General features: G+C 39.6%; 1 long non-coding RNA gene across 2 annotated transcripts in view; it reads left to right on the top strand.

Moving 5' to 3' along the window:
- The window catches only part of LOC142465526 (uncharacterized), a 169,566-nt gene extending 145,399 nt beyond the window's left edge, over positions 1-24,167 (top strand). For both annotated transcript variants that reach the window (XR_012787912.1, XR_012787911.1), the window contains 2 exons: positions 19,702-19,989; positions 22,766-24,167. This is a non-coding gene — a long non-coding RNA (uncharacterized LOC142465526). The remainder of the gene's footprint in view (positions 1-19,701; positions 19,990-22,765) is intronic.
- The last annotated feature ends 552 nt before the right edge of the window (positions 24,168-24,719 follow it).

Raw genomic sequence — 24,719 nt, 5'->3', positions numbered from 1 at the left:
ATGCCATCTGGGCCTGGGGCCTTGCAGTTTTTTAGGTTTTGAATTGTGTCCTTTATCTCTTTTTGAGTGATGGGGGAGTTTAAACTATCCATTTCTTCTTGACTTACTTTAGGTATTTTAATGTCTTTAAAAAAAATATCTCTTGCTTCTGTGTTTATTTGTCCTTCCCTATACAGTTTACTGTAGTATTCTTTGAACACCTCGTTTATTTTTTTTGCTTCTGTGATTATCTCTGTTTTATCATATATTTTAGTGATGGGTGTAGTTGGCCTGTAGTTACGCATAAGGTTTCCCAGTAGCCTACCCGTCTTGTTGTCGTGTATGAAAAATTTGGCTTCTTTTACTGATTTTTTCCCTAATTCTTTTTTTTCTAGCCATACCTCACATATGGATTTTTTCTGGCTATAGTTTTCTTTGTTTTGGGGTGTTGGGTCTGTTTTGAATGTTTTGAATGCCTCGCTGAGTTCTTTACTGGCCTTACAAAATTCTTGTGTTGCCTGTTTCTTTCCTCTGGATACATATGCCATAATATCCCCCCTAATTACCGCTTTTGATGTTTCCCAAAAGAGTATGGGGTTTGCCCTATGTTCCTGGTTTGTGTTGTCAAATCTCTCCCAAGCTCTCTTTAAGTAATTCACAAAGTCTTCGCTATTGCTTAGGTAATTTGGGAATCTCCAGGTGTTTGGGTTTGCTCTGCCCAGTCCCATATCTAGATCTAGGCGTACCATTGCGTGGTCAGATATAATTATCTCTCCCATGTCTATGTGTGTTATTTTATTTAGTAGATTCGGTGTTAGTAATATTGCGTCGATTCTTTAAAATGAATTATGTGCATTGGAATAGAAGGAGAAGTCTCTCTCCAGTGGGTTGAGCGTTCTCCATCCATCTACTACCCCTAGTGCTGTTTTAATAAATTCCATGTTTTTGGTTTGGGCGCTGTCTTTGGGCATGCTATCGTTATGGTTTGATCTGTCTAGGAACTTGTCCTGTATTGCGTTCCAGTCCCCCCCCATTATTAAGTTTCTATGTTTATATTTTAGTATCTTGTTTATAGTTTCTTGGAAAAATTCAGTCTTATGATCATTTGGTCCATAGACATTTCCTAGGAGGTAGTCTATTCCTCCACTTCTGACCTCTGCCACTATGATTCTTCCCCCGCTGTCTCTCTCTGTGTTGATTATTTCTAGGGGGAGATTTTTATTTATAAGTATGGCTACTCCTGTTTTCTTTTCTATTGCCGGGGAGAAAATGCTGTGTCCTACCCAATCTCTTTGTAGTTTATTGCTTTCTTTTGAATTTAGATGCGTCTCCTGTAGGAATGCTATATCGGTTTTTTTTTATTTTAGGTAGTTTAGTACTTTTTTGCGTTTTATTGGGTTGTTAAGCCCCTTTACATTCCATGTTATTATTCGTGTATGCATTTTGTGTCTCGATCTGTTCTGTGTCCTTTATGTATGTCGTTGTTTGCTTTCCCTTGTTTCCTGTTAAGTATGATATTCTGGGTTTTTTCTCTCTGTTCTACTTTTTCCCAACACTCTTTTGTTTTTTTATTATCCTGGCTTGTCAACATGATCTCTGCCTTGTTTTTTGTATTAGAACTTCTAACTTTTTAACCTTTTAACTATTTGAACTTTTAACTTTCCTTTCTTTTCTGGACTTCACTTTTTTTTCAGAGGTGTAATTTCTACCCTCTTGTGTGTCTCCTTATGTGTGCACTTTAGTCTCCTTATCCCTGCTGGGGGGTATATTTACTGTTTTATTTCTCCTTTGGCCTAGTTTTGTAATCCTTTTTTTTTTTATGTTCTTTTGCATGTAATTTTTTGTTTTATTCTTTTGTTTTGGTTTTGTTGTTGTGTCCCGTCCCTTGGCTGTTTTGTCCTTGTTTCTTCCTATCTTTGGACGTATGTTAAGGTGACTGTGTGTCTATGTTTCCCTCTTGCTTGTCTCCTTACGTTTCTTGCTGGTGTTATGAGTGCTTCTATTGTTATAGCGTGTGTGTGTGTGCCCTCCTTCCCGCTATTCTCTTGGTCTCATTTGTTTGTATGTTCATGTTGTGTAACTGTATACCTTACATCAGTGTCATGGTTGCCCGTCTCTGTCCCCCTTGGGGATCGGTTATTTTCTTGCTGTTAGGTTGTCTGTTTCTGTCTGATGTCTGTCTTTATCTCTTCTTGTTCTGACTATGCGGCTTTCCCCCGTTGCGATACCAGGAGTCCAATGTAGGTTTAACATAATAAGAAAACAATAGGAGAAAAGACATTCAGATTATTGCATGACAATGTCATTGTTATGTTTTTATGCTTTCTTGTTTTGACCTCTTCTTTCTTTTCCCCCCTGCCTTTCCCTTTCTTTGTCTTCCGCCTGCCTCCTCCCTTCCCTCCCTTCTCCTCTCCCCCTCCCCTCTGCTCCCCCCCCTCCCCTCTCCTCCCCTCCTCTCTCCACTCCCCCTCTCTGCCCCCCCTCCTCTCATCCCCCTTATCCCCCTTTCCTCTCCGCCCCTCTCCTCTTCCCCCCTCCCCCCCTCCTTTCTCTTGCTTGAGGCATTCTTGGCTCTCCCTCTCCTGTTATACCTTTCCATCCCCCCCCCCCTCCCGGTTTGTTCACTCTTTTGCATCCAGTCCAACAAGCATACCTTTGCAGGTTAATATCAGTTACACATTCAGATACCCACATATTTCCCTATGTGCTGTCACTCGTCCTATGCTTATTCATACACCCTCTTGGGCCACATATATACTTGTATTCTTACACACCCGCACTCATTCACTTATTTTTTTTTTTTAACATGGGACAACGGACAAATGTCTTAATTCAGTCTCTTTCAAATAAAATATGATCTTTGGCTCTGCATCTGTCAGCTTCAGCGGTCTTCGTCTCTTGTGTCATTTCGGTCCTCCTCTGCATTCCTGGGGATTGTCATCTTTGTCACGTACTTTTCCGCCAGGTCGTGGGCTGTAAAGGTTTTCACCCCTGTGTTGGTGTAGATTTTTAGGGTTGCTGGATAGATCAATGCAAATTTTCTTTATGCTTGTAGAGAGTGGTGCATACCCTGCTAAATTCTCTCCTTTTTTGTGAGACCGTAGCCGAATAGTCCTGAAAAATCATGATTCTCTTGTTCTCAAATGTCAGTTGGTCTATCTCCTTGAAAGCTTTGATGATTCTGACTTTGTCGTCGAAGTTGAGAATCTTTGCTATTATTGCTCTAGGTTTAGTTTCTTGGTCTTGCCTTGCAGCACCCATTCTGTGTGCTCTCTCTATCTTTATTGCATTATCTGCGGATAAGCCAAGGTGCTCTGGGATCCATTTCTCGCAGAACTCTATGAGCTGGTATTGTTTTACTGATTCAGGTACTCCTATCAGTCTTATATTGTTTCGTCGGGACCGGTTTTCAAGATCGTCAACTTTTTCTTCTAATATGCAGTTTTTTTCCCGCAGTGTTTCTAGTGCTTGGTGCACGTCAGACATTTCATCCTCCACAGTGCTAATTCAAGTTTCAGCCTCTTCCACTCTTGAGGTATGTGCTGAGAACTCCTTTTTTAGCTCTTCTATGGATGTTTTTATTTTGTCAATTTTTTTATCTAATTGGGGGAGAATTTCTCTTGCTACAGCCTTTGCAATGCTTTCATGCTCTGACCTTGTTTGTGCCTGCTTGTCTGCTTCCCCGGTCTGGCTGGATTCTCCTGCCAGAGCCTCGTGGCTGTCGGCCATTTTCAGTGTCTCTCTCCTTCTCTCTCCCTTGTCCTGGCGCTGTTGCTGCTGTTTTGGGGCCATCTGTGCAGTTTTGGAGAGATATTTCTCCATGCAGGTACCTCCGCTTGTTGAGGCGTCTGTCCCTTTAATTTTGGAGATGTTTTGCCGGCTATCGGTTTGCGGTTACTGCGGCTTTCCCCGACGGACCAGCGGAGCTCCTCTCAGTGCATCCTCACAGCCCTGGCGCCATACCGGAAGCGTCTTTTAACTTTTTAACATTTATTTTAACCATTGAGTGTGATAATTTTGGATGTAATAAACAATTTGTTATTTTTTCGTCGGTTCCTTCATCTGAGAGGGATTCTTTGTGTTAGCTTTTGGCAAAATATATACTCTAGCTAAGGTTGAGAGTGCAGCCAAGTGGGGTCTTTACTCAATACTTTTTGAGGTCTCGTGGCTAAATAAAAATAATGTACTCACATTCTAACAATTAAAAACGGGCATATCACACTGCATTAGTGTAGGAAGACTTTAGCCAGCTGGCTCACCGCCCGCAACGTTCCCCACTCCTCCGCCTCAGCCTCCAGTCAGCTGTTACACTGTTCCGACTGGCGTCTGACGTCACTTCCGGTTTCGTCGCTCGGTAAGGGCTGGATCTTCCTGCAACTCCTCTGCTGTATGCTCCGCTCTGGATGAGGCTCCCACTCTACGCGTTTCGCCGCGTGTTACCGTCGGCTTCGTCAGGAGTGTGGAGTCTCGTGACGCAATGTATACTTATATATCTTGGTGATCTGATTAATCATCAGGTGTACGCTATTTCTTAAAGTGCTACTGGGGTGGATGACACCATTACAATTACTCATAAACAATCATGGGGTTAAAATCACTCACGAACAATCATGGGGTTAAAAGTCTCAGTGAAGGAGACAAATATAAAGTATGGGGAATAAATCTTTTTAAAGGGATACTATTATAAGTGAATATAGATGATAGTACAGTAAAAGGATCAATTTGGACAATCTACAGTCCATTATTATATTCAAACTTGTAATTCATACAAAACATAATTTCTATAAGTGTACTCAAACATTGCTAAGAATACATCAGCTCCCTGATTGACATATTAAGACATAATCGCAAAGAATATAAGATCTAAAATATGCAAGATCTGAAATATATGGCAGTATCACAAAACAATTTTTAACAAATTAATTATAAAATCCTACAATCCTAAAATCCTATAGTTGGATGGTGATAAAATGTAAAATCTTGAAGTATTACATAGAAACTAAAACCTAAAATGCACAGATTATAAAGGCTAATGGATAAAAACCGAGAGAGTGGGATGAGCAACAAGGAACAAACTCATAAAGGGGGAGACAAAATCAGTATTAGAGACAGATACATTTATTTCAAAAATGGCAAAATGTCCAACTCCATATTCAGTCCCCCTGGGGTGAGACTTCCTAAAAGGTGAATCCAAAAGGATTCTCTCCTCAAAAGTTCATTCTCTCTGTCTCCCCCTCTCCAGTGTTGTTTCACTTGTTCTATGACTGTGTACATCAAACCTGTTGAATCTCCTTGATGTACTATGGAGAAATGATCAGAAACACTGTGGGTCTTTATTTGTCGTTTAATGCTGCCGAGGTGTTCTGGGATCCTAGTTCTAATGGGTCGTGCAGTCTTGCCCACGTATTGTAATTTACATGGGCACTCTAATAAGTATATGGCGTGGTCTGATCTGCAGGTAAGACTGGTTTTTATATTAAAGCTTTCATTAGTGACATTAGAGCAGAAATTTGCAATATTTGAAGATTTAAACTGGCAGGCCCTACAAGTTTTACACCCATAGAACCCCTTATTTTGGCTCAACCAATTGTTCTTACTTGGGTTACTTTCTCTTAATGCACTGGGTGCCAGCTTTATAACAAAAAAGACGGTGTGAAACAGCGCTACAAACAATATAAAAAGTGTACTTAATAGAATATTGAGTAAACAAACACTGGCAGCCAGGTAAATACTGACAGTACAGTCAGTCAGGGAACATGTAAAAAAAAGGGGATACCGGCGCCACAATGAATATAGAACAAAAAGTCCAAACCGTAAAGTCCAAATGGATTCCTTAAATGAACTGGTGATGAAGAGAACTCACATCAGAGGGCAGTGCAATATGTGGGGGGAAAAAAATTATGGTGCAGTATGCCAATCAGTTTTGACTAAAACCGTATTAGACTAACAACACATCACAAACATGACAAACAAACATAAACACACTAGCAAGGCTGAAATATTAAACAAAGCTAATTTATTAAGACTAATACTGGATTCCTGGAGGATCACTAAAAGCACAAGCATCCGGAAGGGTAAAAGTGGAACCCTACTCACAAGATACTGGACAATAACAGGCAAAACAGACTGGAATCGCACTGATGATCTTCAAAGATGGCGACCGGAGCACTCTCACAGGCGTCCCCACGTGACAGGGGTGGAAGGTGAGTCACACGAACTGCGGGACTTCCGGGCGGATATGACGCCGCGCCTCACGATTCTCCCAGAGATAACGTTCCTCCTTCACTCCTCTTCCCCCACGGCTTCACCACGGCTTCACCAGCTGTAGTACAATGTCCTCCACAGGCCAGATGCAGCTTTAAAACACACAAAAACCTCCCGACGCGTTTCGTGCGCATGCGCGCACTTCTTCAAGGGATGTGCCTACCCCTTAGACTTAATGGTATAAATACTCTCAGTCCTTGGTTTCAATTCGCTAATTACATGATCAAAATAATTTTAACCCCGTGTTAGCCACGATCAGGGTGGTACATAGATGAGCCAAGCTAGACAAAAAAGACAAACTTACAAAGACTGAAACACATAACAACATTTATACAATAATACATAAAAACACTTAAAAAGGTTATGAAAATAAATAATGAGGAGCGTACTCAATATATTGGATCATAGAAAGGCTTTCAGTTCGAAATCTATATTCATCCTTCTTGGGGAGAGGGTTTTTAATTCATAAATCCAGTATGCTTCACGCATACTGGCCTGCTGTAATCTACTCCCACCTCTCGAATTGGCATGAACTATCTCAATGGCCTGACAACGTAAACCCATAGGATTTCTATCATGACACAAAAGAAAATGGTGAGAGACACTGTGTGTCACCAAACCCTTTTTCATATTATAAATGTGCTCATAAATGCGTCTCTGGAAAGTTCTCCCTGTTCTGCCAACATACTGCAAGCAACAAGGGCATTGCAGTAGGTATATAACTAAAATTGAATGACAATTAATAAATGTTTTAATGGGGTAACTCCTAGAGGTGACATTAGATGTAAAATGTCTGGCATTTGTGCTATAAGGGAAAGAATAACAAAATAGTGCAATATGTCTAAATGAATACAGCAATCTGAGCAGGAATCATGAATGGGAACTCACATTCTCCCAGTGGTATTACAGCCTGTATTTGGCAATAGATGTGGTGGGTAGATTCAGCAATGTGCAGGGGGGTCTTGCTTGTACACACTCCCTGATGATAGCAGGACGAACCCTCAATGGAAATGAAAATAAAGACAATTCTAGTGCAACACTGTATGTTCACTATGGATATATTGAAAAGGCAATCAGTATTGCACTTACATGATCAACATGTGCTTAGACACGTAAAAATTGATGCGCAGCATAGGTGTACTCCATCCACCCCCCTCCCGAGGTCGCGTCGCGTCACTTCCGGTTCGGCCCGTCGCGTCACTTCCGGTTTCGTCGGCGAACGCAGAATGGATCCTCACGGGTTCTGGGGCTGGTCTGGCACACTTCTGAACTGCTGCAGGTTCACTCAACGCGTTTCGCTGGCGTGGCAGCTTCGTCAGGAGTCCGATCTCTCCTGATCGGACTCCTGACGAAGCTGCCACGCCAGCGAAACGCGTTGAGTGAACCTGCAGCAGTTCAGAAGTGTGCCAGACCAGCCCCAGAACCCGTGAGGATCCATTCTGCGTTCGCCGACGAAACCGGAAGTGACGCGACGGGCCGAACTGGAAGTGACGCGATGCGACCTCGGGAGGGGGGTGGATGGAGTACACCTATGCTGCGCATCAATTTTTACGTGTCTAAGCACATGTTGATCATGTAAGTGCAATACTAATTGCCTTTTCAATATATCCATAGTGAACATACAGTGTTGCACTAGTATTGTCTTTATTTTCATTTCCATTGAGGGTTCGTCCTGCTATCATCAGGGAGTGTGTACAAGCAAGACCCCCCTGCACATTGCTGAATCTACCCACCACATCTATTGCCAAATACAGGCTGTAATACCACTGGGAGAATGTGAGTTCCCATTCATGATTCCTGCTCAGATTGCTGTATTCATTTAGACATATTGCACTATTTTGTTATTCTTTCCCTTACATGTTTATGGTGATACCTGCGCTCCCCACAAGTTTCTCCACACCATTCTAAATAGGAGAAAACTGGATCTTCTCCTAAGAGGGTTGAGCAGCAAAGTTTGACATTTTTCTTAATATTTGAGCATTTTTGTAAATTATCACAATATTTGAGATTCATATATATATTTTCACCTTCACAAGTAGCGCCTCACAATTTTTGTTTATTATTTGTGCTATAAGAGCAGGCTACACATTTCGCACAAGTGAAAAAACCTTTTAGGCTCCCTACTTGTTTCTGTTTTTGTTGTTTAACCGGGCAGCTTGGGGCTAACTTGGATTTTAAATTATTAGCCTTTGAAAATATGATGTTAGGTTTTTTTGGGAGAATATCCACTAAAACATAATCTTGCAACAAAATAGTCCAATACTTGTTTATAATTTGTTTTATTTTGGGTGCCATCTCATTGTATTGGGTAATAAAAGCAACCTGCTTATTACACCTTTCTAATGTGTCCTTTCTCTTATTATTATATTGGAGTAAAGTGTCCCTGTGCATATTGTTAACTTGGTTAAAAGCTTCATCTAAGAGACTCTCTGAATACTTTCTATTAATAAATTAATTTTTTAGGTCTTTAGCTTGTGTCCTAAAAGTCTCTTCTTCAGAGCAATTACGTTTAAGATGCACCAATTGACCCTTCGGAATGTTTCGCAGCCACTGTGGATTATGCTGACTATCTGTATGTACATAGTTATTAGCCTGTACTGGCTTAAAAAAGGTCTTAGTATGCAGTATATCGTTTTTGACAAATATGTGAAGATCCAAAAAATCAATGTGCTCAGTACTAAAGTGACAGGTACATTTAAGATTATGATGATTGTGATTCAGATACGTGCAAAAATTATCCAGTGAGGCTTGACTGCCTGACAACACAAAAACCACATCATCAATGTAGCGCCGCCATAGCACCAGGTTTGCTCCTAGAGGACAGTTGTTCCAAATAAACTCCTCTTCCCAACTGTCCATAAATAGATTGGCATAACTAGGAGCAAACCTCGTGCCCATCACGGTACCACATTTCTGAATAAAATACTGTGAATTAAAGGTAAAATAATTGTGCGTCAAAATAAACCAAATACTATCAACCAGAAAATTCCTTTTAATGAGTGAGTAATTACTAAGATTCTCCAATTTGCGAGACACGGCTTGGCAGCCTAGTTGATGGTCAATTACAGTATATAGTGATGTTACATCGGCCGTAGCCAGTATGTAACCAGGCTGCCATTTAAGATCTTTCAAAATTTGTAATATATGTGTCGAGTCTCGCAAATAAGATCTAACACCATTGACTAAAGGTTGGAGGTGATGATCAATAAATTGGGAAAGGTTGGAGGTGAGAGAAGAAATACCAGAAATAATAGGTCTACCAGGGGGTGAGGTCACATTTTTATGTATTTTAGGTATAAAATAAAATAAAGGAGTGCGGGGAAACTGAACCAACAAAAAATCAAACTCGTCTTCACATATTGCCCCACTATCTAGGCCAGTAGTCAGCAAATCTCCAAGTTCGGCCTTGAAATGCACAAAGGGTCACCGGTAAGGGGGAGGTATGTGGTCTCAGCACCCAATAATCTCATGGACTCCTGTATATAATAATCTTTGTCCATTACCACAATACCCCCACCCTTATCTGCCGATTTAATAACTATAGAGTCATTCTTCTCCAAACTTTGAACAGCCTCCTTCTCCTGAACATTAAAATTGTCATGTCTGATTTTATAAGTTCGACATGAATTCTCCAGATCCATACTAACCATCTCAACAAAGGAGCTCACCAGATGTCCCTGGGCAAACTTAGGGTAAAAAGTTGATGTTTTCTTAAAGATCCTTTGTTGAGGATCGACCGTGCTGCGTACCTCACTAGTTAGACTAGTTTGGTTGGATATAGCATCCCGTGCAAAATATTTCTTCAGGGCGAGTTTACGGGCGAATTTGTGGACATCTATAAATAAATTGAAACTTTTTGGCCCACAAACAGGAGCAAATGTTAGACCCTTATTAAGTACCTTTTTTTCAATATCAGTGAGATGATACTGGCTGATATTGAATATATTCGGATATTCTATCCTTTTCTTTATCCAATTTCTATTAGCACCTCCTCTTCTCCCTCTGACCCTGTCTTTCTTTTCTTATAGTTTGGAGGAGGTCGAGCTTCTAGTGGTGGTTTTACAATTTCCACTTCTGGAAAAATGTGCTCTCTTTCCTTCCTCCATTCTAAAAAAGAATAGTTGGTTTTAGTGACCGGTGTAGGGAAAGGTGTATAGGAGATGCTCTCTGCATCACTCTCAGATCCTATATCGGACAGCAGTGTATATCTATTGCTGACCGAAATAGGCACCGACTGAGGTAATACCAGTGCATCATAACGTTCCTTCGCTCTCTTTTGTTGCAAATAGAGGTTCTTATCATGCAAAGGTAATTTAGCAGGTATAAATGGTGTAGGAACCAACACGTTAGTAGTGGGTTTCTTTGGGCCATTCCTCATTTCTTTATGTGCGAATTTACTCCTAGTGGCCTTAAACTCTTTAGTTCCTAGTACTGGATTAGAATTCTTATGTTCCACTTTACTAGCATTAATCTCTTTAGATTTCTTCGCCCAGTCTCTTTGACAACCTGTGTCGTAGTCCTGTTTATCCCTGAAGAACTTTTGTTGTTTAATTTGAACTATCTCTAGTTCTGCATGATCCAATCTTTTTTTAATAGTCGGTTCTAGTGCAAGCAGCTCATTATTGTCCTTATATGGATCAAGCTGAATTTTAATTTCTAAAATCTGATCATCCAACTCAGCTAGGGTCTTTCTTCGCTGGTGCACCAATAACTTCATGACAGCGAATGAACACTGATTGAGTATTTCATTCCACTCTTTCATGAAAATTTTATTGTGTGCATCAGCGGTGGTTTTTTTGCGGACTCTAAGACCCCTTGGAATACGATGATTTTCCAAATACTTGCTCAGTGTAGTGGCCTCCCACCATTGTTTGCTTTCTAGCATAAGTGTCTTCTCCAACCGAGCAAGTATTGGATGAAAATCTTCCGTCTTATTTTCAATAAATTGAACTGAACTGGGATCACTAAAAATATGGTCAACATTGACATTTCTACGAGATCTCAAGAATAGAGAACTCATATTGAATCTCTTGGCATACAAATAATAAAACAATAATAAAATGTGTATACACAGCCGCAAACACCAAATTGTACAAGACAAAGACCAATAACAAAAAAGACGGTGTGAAACAGCGCTACAAACAATATAAAAAGTGTACTTGATAGAATATTGAGTAAACAAACACTGGCAGCCAGGTAAATACTGACAGACAGTCAGTCAGGGAACATGTAAAAAAAGGGAAAACCGGCGCCACAATGAATATAGAACAAATGATCCAATATATTGAGTACGCTCCTCATTATTTATTTTCTTAACCTTTTTAAGTGTTTTTATGTATTATTGTATAAATGTTGTTATGTGTTTCAGTCTTTGTAAGTTTGTATTTTTTGTCTAGCTTGACTCATCTATGTACCACCCTGATCATGGCTAATACGGGGTTAAAATTATTTTGATCATGTAATTAGCGAATTGAAACCAAGGACTGACAGTATTTATACCATTAAGTCTAAGGGGTAGGCACATCCCTTGAATAAGTGCGCGCATGCGCACAAAACGCGTCGGGAGGTTTTTGTGTGTTTTAGAGCTGCATCTGGCCGGTGGAGGACATTGTACTACAGCTGGTGAAGCCGTGGTGAAGCCGTGGGGGAAGAGGAGTGAAGGAGGAACATTATCTCTGGGAGTATCGTGAGGCGCGACGTCATATCTGCCCGGAAGTCCCGCAGTTCGTGTGACTCCCCTTCCACCCCTGTCACATGGGGACGCCTGTGAGAGTGCTCCGGTCGCCATCTTTGAAGATCATCAGCGCGATTCCAGTCTGTTTTGCCTGTTATTGTCCAGTATCTTGTGAGTAGGGTTCCACTTTTACCCTTCCGGATGCTTGTGCTTTTAGTGATCCTCCAGGAATCCAGTATTAGTCTTAATAAATTAGCTTTGTTTTAATATTTCAGCCTTGCTAGTTTGTTTATGTTTGTTTGTCATGTTTGTGATGTGTTGTTAGTCTGATACGGTTTTCGTCAACACTGATTGGCATAATGCACCATAATTTTAATTTTTTTTCCACATATTGCACTGCCCTCTGATGTGAGTTCTCTTCATCACCAGTTCATTTAAGGACTCCATTTGGACTTTACACTTTATGGTTTGGACTTCTTTACTGGGTGCCAGCTTACTCTTCAAATTGTCAGCTCTTCTAAACAATACATTGGGTTTTTCTGGAATAACACTTCCCAAAATCGAATAATTTTTCAGAATATCCCAATGTTTATTCAGAATCTTCAAAATGTTTTTTGATTCCTTATTATAACCCGTAATGAATGCAAAATCTAAATATTCTTTTTTCTTCTTGCTTTTAGGTCTCAACAGCTCACTCCTATTTCTTCTGTCAGCTTCTACAATTGCTCTATCCAACAGCCTCTCATCGTATTCTTTATCCAGAAATCTTTGTTTAATAAAATCTGCCTGTTTGACAAATTGTTCTTGGTCTGTGCAGTTTCTTTTGAGTCTACTAAATTGTCCTAGTGGCACATTGTCCATCCAACGTGGCAAATGTCCACTAGTTCTCAAAATATAATTATTTTTGTCAATTGACTTAAAAAAGGTTTTAGTCTTGATATTGTTATCCTCTATGTATATCTCCAGATATAGGAAGTTTACCATGTTGGAACTAAAGGTGCTAGTGAAATTCAAATTCTTAGTGTTTATATTAATATACTCAAAAAAAGAATTTAACCCCTCTTCTCCTCCCTTCCAAATTAAAAACACATCATCGATGAAACGGCGCCAGTGCACCAGGCCCGCCCCAGGTACCTCTCCCATGGGTCAGATGGTCTCCTCCTCCCAGACCGCCATGAAGAGGTTGGCATAACTGGGGGCAAACCTGGTGCCCATCGCCGTTCCACAATTCTGCAAATAAAAATCACCACCATACCAAAAATAGTTATGAGTTAAGATAAATAATATACTATCTACAATAAAGTCTGCCTGGTCCTCTGGTAATTCCAAATCCTGTCCTAATATGTATTTGATGGCTGCGCAACCTTTGTCATGATGTATTGACGTATATAATGATGTTACGTCGCAGCTAGCCATAATGAAATGGTCTTCCCATTTCAATTCAGTGAGTGTGTTTAAAATATCCATAGTGTCTCTCAGATAAGATTTTTGCTTTGATACATATTTTTGTAAAAATTTGTCTATATACATGGACAAATTAGCTGTGAGTGAGCCAATCCCCGAGACAATTGGTCTGCCTGGGGGAATGGCTACACTCTTGTGTATCTTTGGAAGATGATAGAAAACTGGCATTCTTGCCTTGTCTACATACAGGAAGTCATATTCCTTCTCATTGAGAATGCCAGTTTCCCTTCCCCTATCCAAGAGACATTTGAGTTCAGCTGTGTATTCTTTAATTGGATCACTTTTTAGTTTTGTATAGGTAGTTTTGTCCTCTAGGAGGCGCAAGGACTCCTTATTATAATTTACCTTGTCCCATCAATACAACCCTCCTCCCTTGTCCGCCTGTTTAATGACCAAATCCTCATTCTCCACCAGTTCCCTTAAAGCCTCTTTTTCTTCTTTTGTGAGATTGTCCTTAATATTAGTTTTATTCTTCATTAGGTCATCGAAATCACTCGTAATCATCTTAAACAAAACATCTACATTATTGCCTTTTGCGAACTGTGGGTAGAATGTGGATTTTGGCCTCAAATCACTGTGGACAAAATTTCTCTCCTCTTGTACTACCACTGGAGTCACTATATAATTCCTTGGTTCAAGGTTCCTTCCCAGGAAATATCTTTTCAGGGTTAATTTGCGCATATATTTATTCGTGTCAATGTAGAGGTCAAAGCTGTTGTGGCCTCTCACTGGTGCAAAGGAAAGACCCTTAGATATGACCTCCCTCTGGGGTTTTGTGAGGACTATAGAGCTTAGATTAAAGATATTATCATTTATTTTGCGCGTTTTTTTTGCGCTCTCTTTCTTTTTCTTCTGCCTCTGCTCCCTCTAAAGGTCTTCCTCTTTTTCGATTTTTGGACTCCTTTTCCACTAGTGGGAGATAACGGTTTCTGTTCTCCCAAAGATACACAAGAGTATAGCCAATCCCCCAGGCAGACCAATTGTCTCTGGGATTGGCTCACTCACAGCTAATTTGTCCATGTATATCGACAAATTTTTACAAAAATATTTGTCAAAGCAAAAATCTTATCTGAGAGACACTATGGATATTTTAAACACACTCACTGAATTGAAATGGGAAGACCATTTCATTATGGCTAGCTGCGACGTAACATCATTGTATACGTCAATACATCATGACAAAGGTTGCGCAGCCATCAAAAACATATTAGGACAGGATTTGCAATTACCAGAGGACCAGGCAGACTTTATTGTAGATAGTATATTATTTATCTTAACTCATAACTATTTTTGGTATGGTGGTGATTTTTATTTGCAGAATTGTGGAACGGCGATGGGCACCAGGTTTGCACCCAGTTATGCCAACCTCTTCATGGCGGTCTGGGAGGAGGAGACCATCTAGCCCATGGGAGAGGTACCTGGGGCGGGCCTGGTGCTCTGGTGCTGTTTCATCGATGATGTGTTTTTAATTTGGAAGGGAGGAGAAGAGGGGTTAAATTATTTTTTTGTGTATAATAATGTAAACACTAAGAATTTGAATTTCACTAGCACCTTTAGTTCCAACATGATAAACTTCCTAGATCTGGAGATATACATAGAGGATAACAATATCAAGACTAAAACCTTTTTTAAGTCAATTGACAAAAATAATTATATTTTGAGAACTAGTGGACATTTGCCACATTGGATGGACAATGTGCCACTAGGACAATTTAGTAGACTCAAAAGAAACTGCTCAGACCAAGAACAATTTGTCAAACAGGCAGATTTTATTAAACAAAGATTTCTGGATAAAGAATGCGATGAGAGGCTGTTGGATAGAGCAATTGTAGAAGCTGACAGAAGAAATAGGAGTGAGCTGTTGAGACCTAAAAGCAAGAAGAAAAAAGAATATTTAGATTTTGCATTCATTACGGGTTATAATAAGGAATCAAAAAACATTTTGAAGATTCTGAATAAACATTGGGATATTCTGAAAAATGATTCGATTTTGGGAAGTGTTATTCCAGAAAAACCCAATGTATTGTTTAGAAGCGCTGACAATTTGAAGAGTAAGCTGGCACCCAGTACATTAAGAGAAAGTAACCCAAGTAAGAACAATTGGTTGAGCCAAAATAAGGGGTTCTATGGGTGTAAAACTTGCAGGGCCTGCCAGTTTAAATCTTCAAATATTGCAAATTTCTGCTCTAATGTCACTAATGAAAGCTTTAATATAAAAACCAGTCTTACCTGCAGTTCAGACCACGTCATATACTTATTAGAGTGCCCATGTAAATTACAATACGTGGGCAAGACTGCACGACCCATTAGAACTAGGATCCTAGAACACCTCAGCAGCATTATACGACAAATAAAGACCCACAGTGTTTCTGATCATTTCTCCATAGTACATCAAGGAGATTCAACAGGTTTGATGTACACAGTCATAGAACAAGTGAAACAACACTGGAGAGGGGAGACAGAGAGAATGAACTTTTGAGGAGAGAATCCTTTTGGATTCACCTTTTAGGAAGTCTCACCCCAGGGGGACTGAATATGGAGTTGGACATTTTGCCATTTTTGAAATAAATGTATCTGTCTCTAATACTGATTTTGTCTCCCCCTTTATGAGTTTGTTCCTTGTTGCTCATCCCACTCCCTTGGTTTTTATCCATTAGCCTTTATAATCTGTGCATTTTAGGTTTTAGTTTCTATGTAATACTTCAAGATTATACATTTTATCACCATCCAACTATAGGATTTTAGGATTGTAGGATTTTATAATTAATTTGTTAAAAATGGTTTTGTGATACTGCCATATATTTCAGATCTTGCATATTTTAGATCTTATATTCTTTGCGATTATGTCTTAATATGTCAATCAGTGAGCTGATGTATTCTTAGCAATGTTTGAGTACACTTATCGAAATTATGTTTTGTATGAATTACAAGTTTGAATATAATAATGGACTGTAGATTGTCTAAATTGATCCTTTTACTGTAGTATCATCTACATTCATTTATATACACTTATAAAAGTATCCCTTTAAAAAGATTTATTCCCCATACTTTATATTTGTCTCCTTCACTGAGACTTCTAACCCCATGATTGTTCGTGAGTGATTTTAACCCCATGATTGTTTATGAGTAATTGTAATGGTGTCATCCACCCCAGTAGCACTTTAAGAAATAGCGTACACCTGATGATTAATCAGATCACTAAGATATATAAGTATACATTGCGTCACGAGACTCCACACTCCATGACGAAGCCGACGGTAACACATGGCGAAATGCGTAGAGTGGGAGCCTCATCCAGAGCGGAGCATACAGCAGAGGAGTTGCAGGAAGATCCAGCCCTTACCGAGCGACGAAACCGGAAGTGACGTCAGATGCCAGTCAGAACAGTGTAACAGCTGACTGGAGGCTGAGGCGGAGGAGTGGGGAACGTTGCGGGATGGTGAGCCAGCTGGCTAAAGTCTTCTTGCACTAATGCAGTGTGATATGCCTGTTTTTAATTGTTAGAATGTGAGTACATTATTTTTATTGTTATAAAACTTTTTTTTACCTTCAGTGATCTGTGCTATGCCAGTTTCTTTCTCTCAATATTGGGGCACTTCATCCTGAGGACCTGATCTACTCTGATGACAACTGCACCACCCATCTCCACTGACTTTTTGAGTTTACTCTGCCCATTTGACTTTTACATCTTGTAAGTAGTCAATACAATAGAGCCAAGTCATTTGAAGGCCTTTTTCCACGTTGCCATTTTGCTGCACTTAAATGTATTTTTGTTTCCTCCCCATGCTCCCCTTGGATTTTGTGTGTTTTAATGTGACACGCACAACATCATAACATAGAAAAGTACAATGGTCTGTCAATAATAAACGTAAGGGGTGACACGATGAAGTGAATCACATCGACACTGTAATGGCAAGCACATTTTTAATATGAGCAATAGAACGTAAACACTCCTATAAAGTTATACGTCCCCGCTCCATTGACTCCATTGATGTAGAGATGAGCTTTTTTTTCTAAGTGCCGTCCCGGCAACCTTGCCGATCCTTCTCCCCTCCAACTTGCCAACTTTAGTTGGCGGGACCAATTGCCGAAGAAATCTCCATTTTTGAGTGCCGATCAGCACCGATAAGCTGATTGGGGCTACTTGAATACAGCCGATTTCAAAAAGTGCCGCAAAGTGCCGATAAGTGGGTTATCGGCAGCCGCATGCCGATAAATTTTTATCGGGAAGAGAAAATGTCGATTTTGACCACTTATCGGCGTTTACTGAATCGCAAATGAAATTTTGGTGGGAAAATGCCGATAAAAGCCTTATCGGCACTTACTGCATGAGGCCCTTAGTTTTCACTGTGAATATTTATTTTCCCATTTGTTGGTGGCTCGGTGGAGAAGCGCTGGGATTCACTGTCTGTTTTACACAAATGTAAGGCCAATGTTTTCACTAGCTGCATGCTCCTTACACGGAGAAGCGCTGTGAATATATATATATATATATATATATATATATATATATATATATATATATATAGTTATACGTTACCGTTCCAAGGATTGGTAAACAAGAGACAGCACTCAATGTTGAAGATCTCAACATTGAGTGCTGTCTCTTGTTTACCAATCCTTGGAACGGTAACGTATAACTACATTCTCTATATGGGACGTGCACCTGTGGCTTAACAGCACCTATTGGAGTGCCAACTGCCTTATCTGACTATATATATATATATATATGAAAACACAAAAGAAAAAGGAACCTCTGAATTAGCACTCAGACAAATAATTGCAAAAATAAAAAGGGTACTTTAATTAAATCCAAAAAATAACAGAAATACAAACAACTGACCGATGAGCCTACCTGACTATAAATAATTAGTGGACAAAAAAATTTCAGAAAAATATTACAGAAAAACACAGTATAATAGACCCAAAGAAATAAAAAATGATGCCCTAAGAAAAACCTTACTCACAGAGGGAAAAGATTATTTCCCGCAATGAAGTAATACAGACCGGCCGGTCACCAGATATGTTATTGTCTGAAAGACATCATACAATAGGTCAAAAAATGCTAAACTAAGAAAATATACACAGAGAAAACATGAGTGCTTGTATTGATAGCAGTTAAAGTGTCAAAAACACAAAAATGAGCCTAATGCAGTTCAAATAGTATTAATGCAAGGAATACATGGAGAGTACTTCATTTAGTGACCCAAATACATAAATGAAAGCAAATGGGGAAACAAAGGGAGGGATGGATAATCAGAAATACTCAGCTCCTTGGAATTGAGGCACTGCAAACATCAAACAGCACAGCACAGTCCACTGATAAAGTCCAAAGATATAGGACATTGATGATAGTTCAAAATAGAACAAATGCAGGCAGGGTCAGCAGCAGCAAAAGTTAAAATTAGCCCACTAACGCGTTTCGCCCACAAAGGCTTCCTCACGAGTGGTGCTAAGGCTATGTGACAGGAGCATTTAAATAGGTAGCAGATAGTCTTGAAATTCGCGCCAAAATACCATTTTTTGCAGATGCAGTTAATTGCCTTGATGATTGGTGCTGTCAGGTAATATCACTACGATCAGCAGCTGTGTTTAATCCCGCAAGACTTCTGTATAAGGCATCGCACATGCGCATTAGCAGAGTGACTATTGCGCCCGCCATCTTGGTTGTGGGTTGTTTCTCTATTTTGCCCATAGTGACGTCACAATCTCGGAACGAGCGCTTGAGAGTTGTCCATGGCTTCTCGCATATGCGCAGTGGATATTGTGTGTTGCGGCGGCCATCTTTGAGAGGGTAAATTGCCCTCAAAAGGATTCTGATCGTAATCGGTCAGAGTTGACAAAGACAGATCCTTGCGCATGGGCAGTAGATTTTTAGATGCTCAGACATGCTCAGACATCTCAATTGGTGACAACTGTGGGGAAGGATAATATCAAGCTTCTTAATGCTTTGATGCGCAAACGGGCAAGAGTCTGGTGGAATAAAACTGCCTTAGAGAGATATTTAGATCACAAACTCATACCCAGGGGTCTAAGAATTAAGACTTTCCCTGCATTTCAATTTAGTGATCCAAATCATAAAGTCAGATGGGAGGGAGTACTCAATCAATGTTCATTTGAATTGATGTCCATTCTAATTGAACATGACTCCAATACCTTCAAAGAGGTCTCTCTAGAAATAGAGGAGATATATAAGAGTCTTGAGCCAAATGACTTACAATTTGTTAAAACTATTGAGGAGGATATTGTCAAATACGAGATTGAAATTACAGATATTAAGAAAGTAAAATTTAACCGTGACTCTGTTGATTATCAAACAGACAAGTATACAACTGGCAACACGGCAAGAGGACAACCAAGAAATCAAGACCCCGAAATGTAACTAATCCATCTGTTATATCTGGTGCGACATCAACAGATATCGACTCGTCGGATTATGAATCTAGGCAGTCAGTGGAAGGCGATGCCGTTCCTGCTTCCTCTTTTTTAGGACAAAGCCACGGACAGGATCAAGCACAAGGAGGACGAGACGTGGGAAATCGTCAGCTAAGGGACAGGATTCGATATGGATACAGAGGCAAAAAGAGAAGGGGCAATCATGCCAATTGGTGAGTGATGATCTTACTATTATTAATCTCTCTGATGTGGTCCTTACCGAAGAACAATCATTTGTTCTTAGGAAAGGACTATCATTTTCTCCCACATATCACATCAACAAGTTCGATTGGATTAAAGATTTGAATCTTTTTTGCCGTAAGCTGCTTCTTACAAAGCATTTCAATAAAATTTTGGGTAATGATAGAAGCAGTCATGACAGTGAAGAGGTTCTTAACACACAAGAACGTGAACTAATACAGGATTTGGTTATTCCATCGGTACCGAATATTGGGACAGGTAATGAGTTAAGTTTAGTGTCTAACTTTAAACCAAAATCTACCTTCTGTCCTCCTATTCAAACAAATTCATGTATAGAGATTTTTGCAAACCTTGTCACAGATGATATCCTTAATCTACCTAAAAAGACAGGATCAAATAATCTAACAGGCACACAATGGAAAGCCCTTAAAGATCTATGTGGCATGTCCAATGTAGAAATTAAACCTGCAGACAAAGGTGGCAATGTGGTGATCTGGCCTAAATCATTATATGAAAAGGAGGTTTTCAGACAGTTGAGGGATATCAAGTGTTATTCCTTACTTGATTGTGACCCAACAGACAAATTTAAATTGGAGTTGGATTGTTTTCTGGAGAATGCTTGCTCACAGGGTACAATCACAACGTCCATTTGTCAAGGTCTGAAAACCAAATTTCCAGTATCACCTACTCTTTACATGCTACCGAAGGTTCACAAACACCCCCAAAATCCACCTGGTAGGCCTATTGTAGCAGGGATTGGTGGTATGAGCGAACCAATTAGCCACTTTATTGACACCTTCCTATACCCTATAGTTGAGACCCTGCCTACATTCCTGCGTGACACTATGGATGTGCTATCCAGATTGGACGGAATTGTTGTAGATGATTTTGTACTTTTAGCAACTTGTGATGTTAAGGCATTGTATACCTCAATCAATCACAAAGATGGATTGGAAGCATCTCACAAATTCCTCGCAATGACAACTTTAACAAAACCATTGATAGAATTTTTGATGCAGCTACTATCATTTACCTTGACGCACAACTATTTTCTTTTTAAGAATAAGTTCTACTTGCAGCTAAGGGGGACAGCAATGGGGGCGGCATGTGCCCCCTCATATGCAAATCTATTTTTAGGTTGGTGGGAAAGAGAAATGGTTTTCTCAGAGGCAAATAGTGCCATGACGGATCGAGTACTGTTGTGGTTGAGATACATCGACGATGTTCTGATCCTCTGGCAGGGCAGTGCAGAGGACTTTGAGCGATTTGTCACTGTGCTCAACCACAACAGTCTCAACATTAAGTTAACATCTAAATTCAGTCATACCTCAATCGATTTTTTAGATCTCAGTATTAAGATTGAGAGTAATGGGCACCTTAGTACTGACATTTTCAGGAAGGAGACTGCCACCAATGCTATCCTGCACGCCTCAAGTTCCCACCCTTTCTATCAAATTGCTGGAGTCCCGACTGGTGAATTTATTCGCCTAAAGCGTAATTGCTCTGATCCCCTTACCTATGAATCACGAGCAGTGGAAATGAAACACAGATTCCGTAATCGAGGCTATAGCCAATCAACTATTAAGAAAGGATATGAACGCAGCAAATGTATGAGCCGGGTATCCCTTTTGAAACCCAAATTAAAACAACCGGATTCCAACAAAATAAGATTTATAGGCACGTACAATCAACAATGCAATCAAGTGCGGGAAATCCTTCAAAAACATTGGCCTATTCTTATGATCGATTCAGATCTGAAACACAAACTGGGCCCTAAAGTGGAACTTACAAGCAGAAGATCACCAAATTTAAGAGACAAATTGGTCCACAGCCACTACACCATACCCAGTACAACAACATTTTTGTCTACTTTTGACAAAAAGGTTTTTTTTAAATGTGGTGGCTGTCCAGCCTGCAAATTTGTAAAACCAACTTCCACCTTTAAGGATAGTAAGGGCAATAATGAGTTTAGCATTAAACAATTTCTGAATTGTACAGTAGATCAAAGGGAGTTATCTACTGCCTAATGTGTCCCTGCAACAAAATATACGTTGGTATGACAACAAGGGAAGTACGCTTTAGAATAATGGAGCATAGTAGAAATATTAAAAATGCTAAGAGGGACTTAGAATCATTCAAGAAAATTACAATGGTAGCCAAACACTTTTTGCAGGAACATGAAGCTAACAATTCACTCCTTTCTGCATTTGCCATAGAGCGTGTCACCCTGGGGATACGCGGGGGGGACTTTGAGAGAACACTCTTACAACACGAATGTAGGTGGATTGTTACATTAGGATCAATGATCCCAAGCGGTCTTAATGACTACTTGGGTTTTTCTATGTTCCTATGATATGATTTGATTTTTCCATCATCAACTGTTTCTGTTTTACTGCATGCTAAAATACTATCTTGTTTTCCAACTACAGGTGATACTGCAGAGTCTTTTTGGAAACAACGAAGTAACAGTTTATATCTGAATTTTTTATGTACAGTATTTTATTTTTATGGGGGTTTCTGGTTTACGGGAATTAGGTTTTGATTGTTTCTTATTAGTAATTTATTAACAGTTCTGACAGTTTTCCCCATATACCGTCCTCTTTTTAGTTAAATATGCAGATATTTCTGTTCAATTATTTATAGCTTTAGTGTTTCCCAACTGCAGTGTTAATGATTTTTTCTAATTAGGATGTGAGATGTTTTGAAAGATCTGCTTTAATCTTTGTCTCTTCTCTTTTACTATCATAGATCAGCATATATTCTATACTTTTGCTGGTTATACTCTGTACCTGTTTGGATTGCCTCACTACTGTCTCGATATGGCACCACTCTCCTTCAATGTATAAATATCAACCCACAAAAAATACCAAACGGTTACAGTGGATATTTTTCAGGATGAAATTCCCCATACATATGCACCTAAATCTGCCTTATTTGGTGGCTACTAAGTCAGGATCTCATGGACCCACGAAGCAATAAAGGATGCTGCTTCTATTACTAACAACAGGGTCTTTTGATTGCTGTGAATCACTGTATGAGATGTCTGAGCATCTAAAAATCTACTGCCCATGCGCAAGGATCTGTCTTTGTCAACTCTGACCGATTACGATCAGAATCCTTTTGAGGGCAATTTACCCTCTCAAAGATGGCCGCCGCAACACACAATATCCACTTCGCATATGCGAGAAGCCATGGACAACTCTCAAGCGCTCGTTCCGAGATTGTGACGTCACTATGGGCAAAATAGAGAAACAACTCACAACCAAGATGGCTGGCGCAATAGTCACTCTGCTAATGCGCATGTGCGATGCCTTATACAGAAGTCTCGCGGGATTAAACACAGCTGCTGATCGTAGTGATATTACCTGACAGCACCAATCATCAAGGCAATTAACTGCATCTGCAAAAAATGGTATTTTGGCGCGAATTTCAAGACTATCTGCTACCTATTTAAATGCTCCTGTCACATAGCCTTAGCACCACTCGTGAGGAAGCCTTTGTGGGCGAAACGCGTTAGTGGGCTAATTTTAACTTTTGCTGCTGCTGACCCTGCCTGCCTTTGTTCTATTTTGAACTATCATCAATGTCCTATATCTTTGGACTTTATCAGTGGACTGTGCTGTGCTGTTTGATGTTTGCAGTGCCTCAATTCCAAGGAGCTGAGTATTTCTGATTATCCATCCCTCCCTTTGTTTCCCCATTTGCTTTCATTTATGTATTTGGGTCACTAAATGAAGTACTCTCCATGTATTCCTTGCATTAATACTATTTGAACTGCATTAGGCTCATTTTTGTGTTTTTGACACTTTAACTGCTATCAATACAAGCACTCATGTTTTCTCTGTGTATATTTTCTTAGTTTAGCATTTTTTGACCTATTGTATGATGTCTTTCAGCCAATAACATATCTGGTGACCGGCCGGTCTGTATTACTTCATTGTGGGAAATAATCTTTTCCCTCTGTGAGTAAGGTTTTTCTTAGGGCATCATTTTTTATTTCTTTGGGTCTATTATACTGTGTTTTTCAGTAATATTTTTCTGAAATTTTTTTTGTCCACTAATTATTTATAGTCAGGTAGGCTCATCGGTCAGTTGTTTGTATTTCTGTTATTTTTTGGATTTAATTAAAGTAGCCTTTTTATTTTTGCAATTATTTGTCTGAGTGCTAATTCAGAGGTTCCTTTTTCTTTTGTGTTTTCATATTTAAACTTTTCCTCTAGCACCACCTACAGCTTATACCTTATTTCTGTTACAACTATCTCAGGTATATTTTTCTGATTTAGGTAGGTTTATTTGACATTGCATTATTTTTTGGAAGTGACGCGGTATTCACCTTTCTGTGTATGTTTTATATATATATATATATATATATATATATATATATATATATATATATATATATATATATATAGATATAAAGCAACTGTAAATATTCCTGTATGTTCATTTGCATGTCTTAGACAGGTCTGCAACCCTGTTTTTCCCCATTGTCACCCAGCATACAGCACTTCCACTGCAGCAAGGGATTCTGGGAAATGACATGCAAATGAGCACTCAGTGCCACCTTTTGTCTCAAGCTCGTATTACACAAGCCAATCCTCAAGCCAATGCATGCTGTTTTAAACACAGCTTTTAAACAGAGGCTGGGATGAGATGCAAAGCCATTAGACCTACTCACATACATGTTTCAACCTTGATGGGT

The sequence above is a fragment of the Ascaphus truei genome, chromosome 14 (genome assembly GCF_040206685.1).
Source record: "Ascaphus truei isolate aAscTru1 chromosome 14, aAscTru1.hap1, whole genome shotgun sequence".
Classification (NCBI taxonomy): Eukaryota; Metazoa; Chordata; class Amphibia; order Anura; family Ascaphidae; genus Ascaphus; species Ascaphus truei.
The sequence above is the reverse complement of the archived record's forward strand: the minus strand, read 5'-3'. Positions and strand labels throughout refer to the sequence as shown.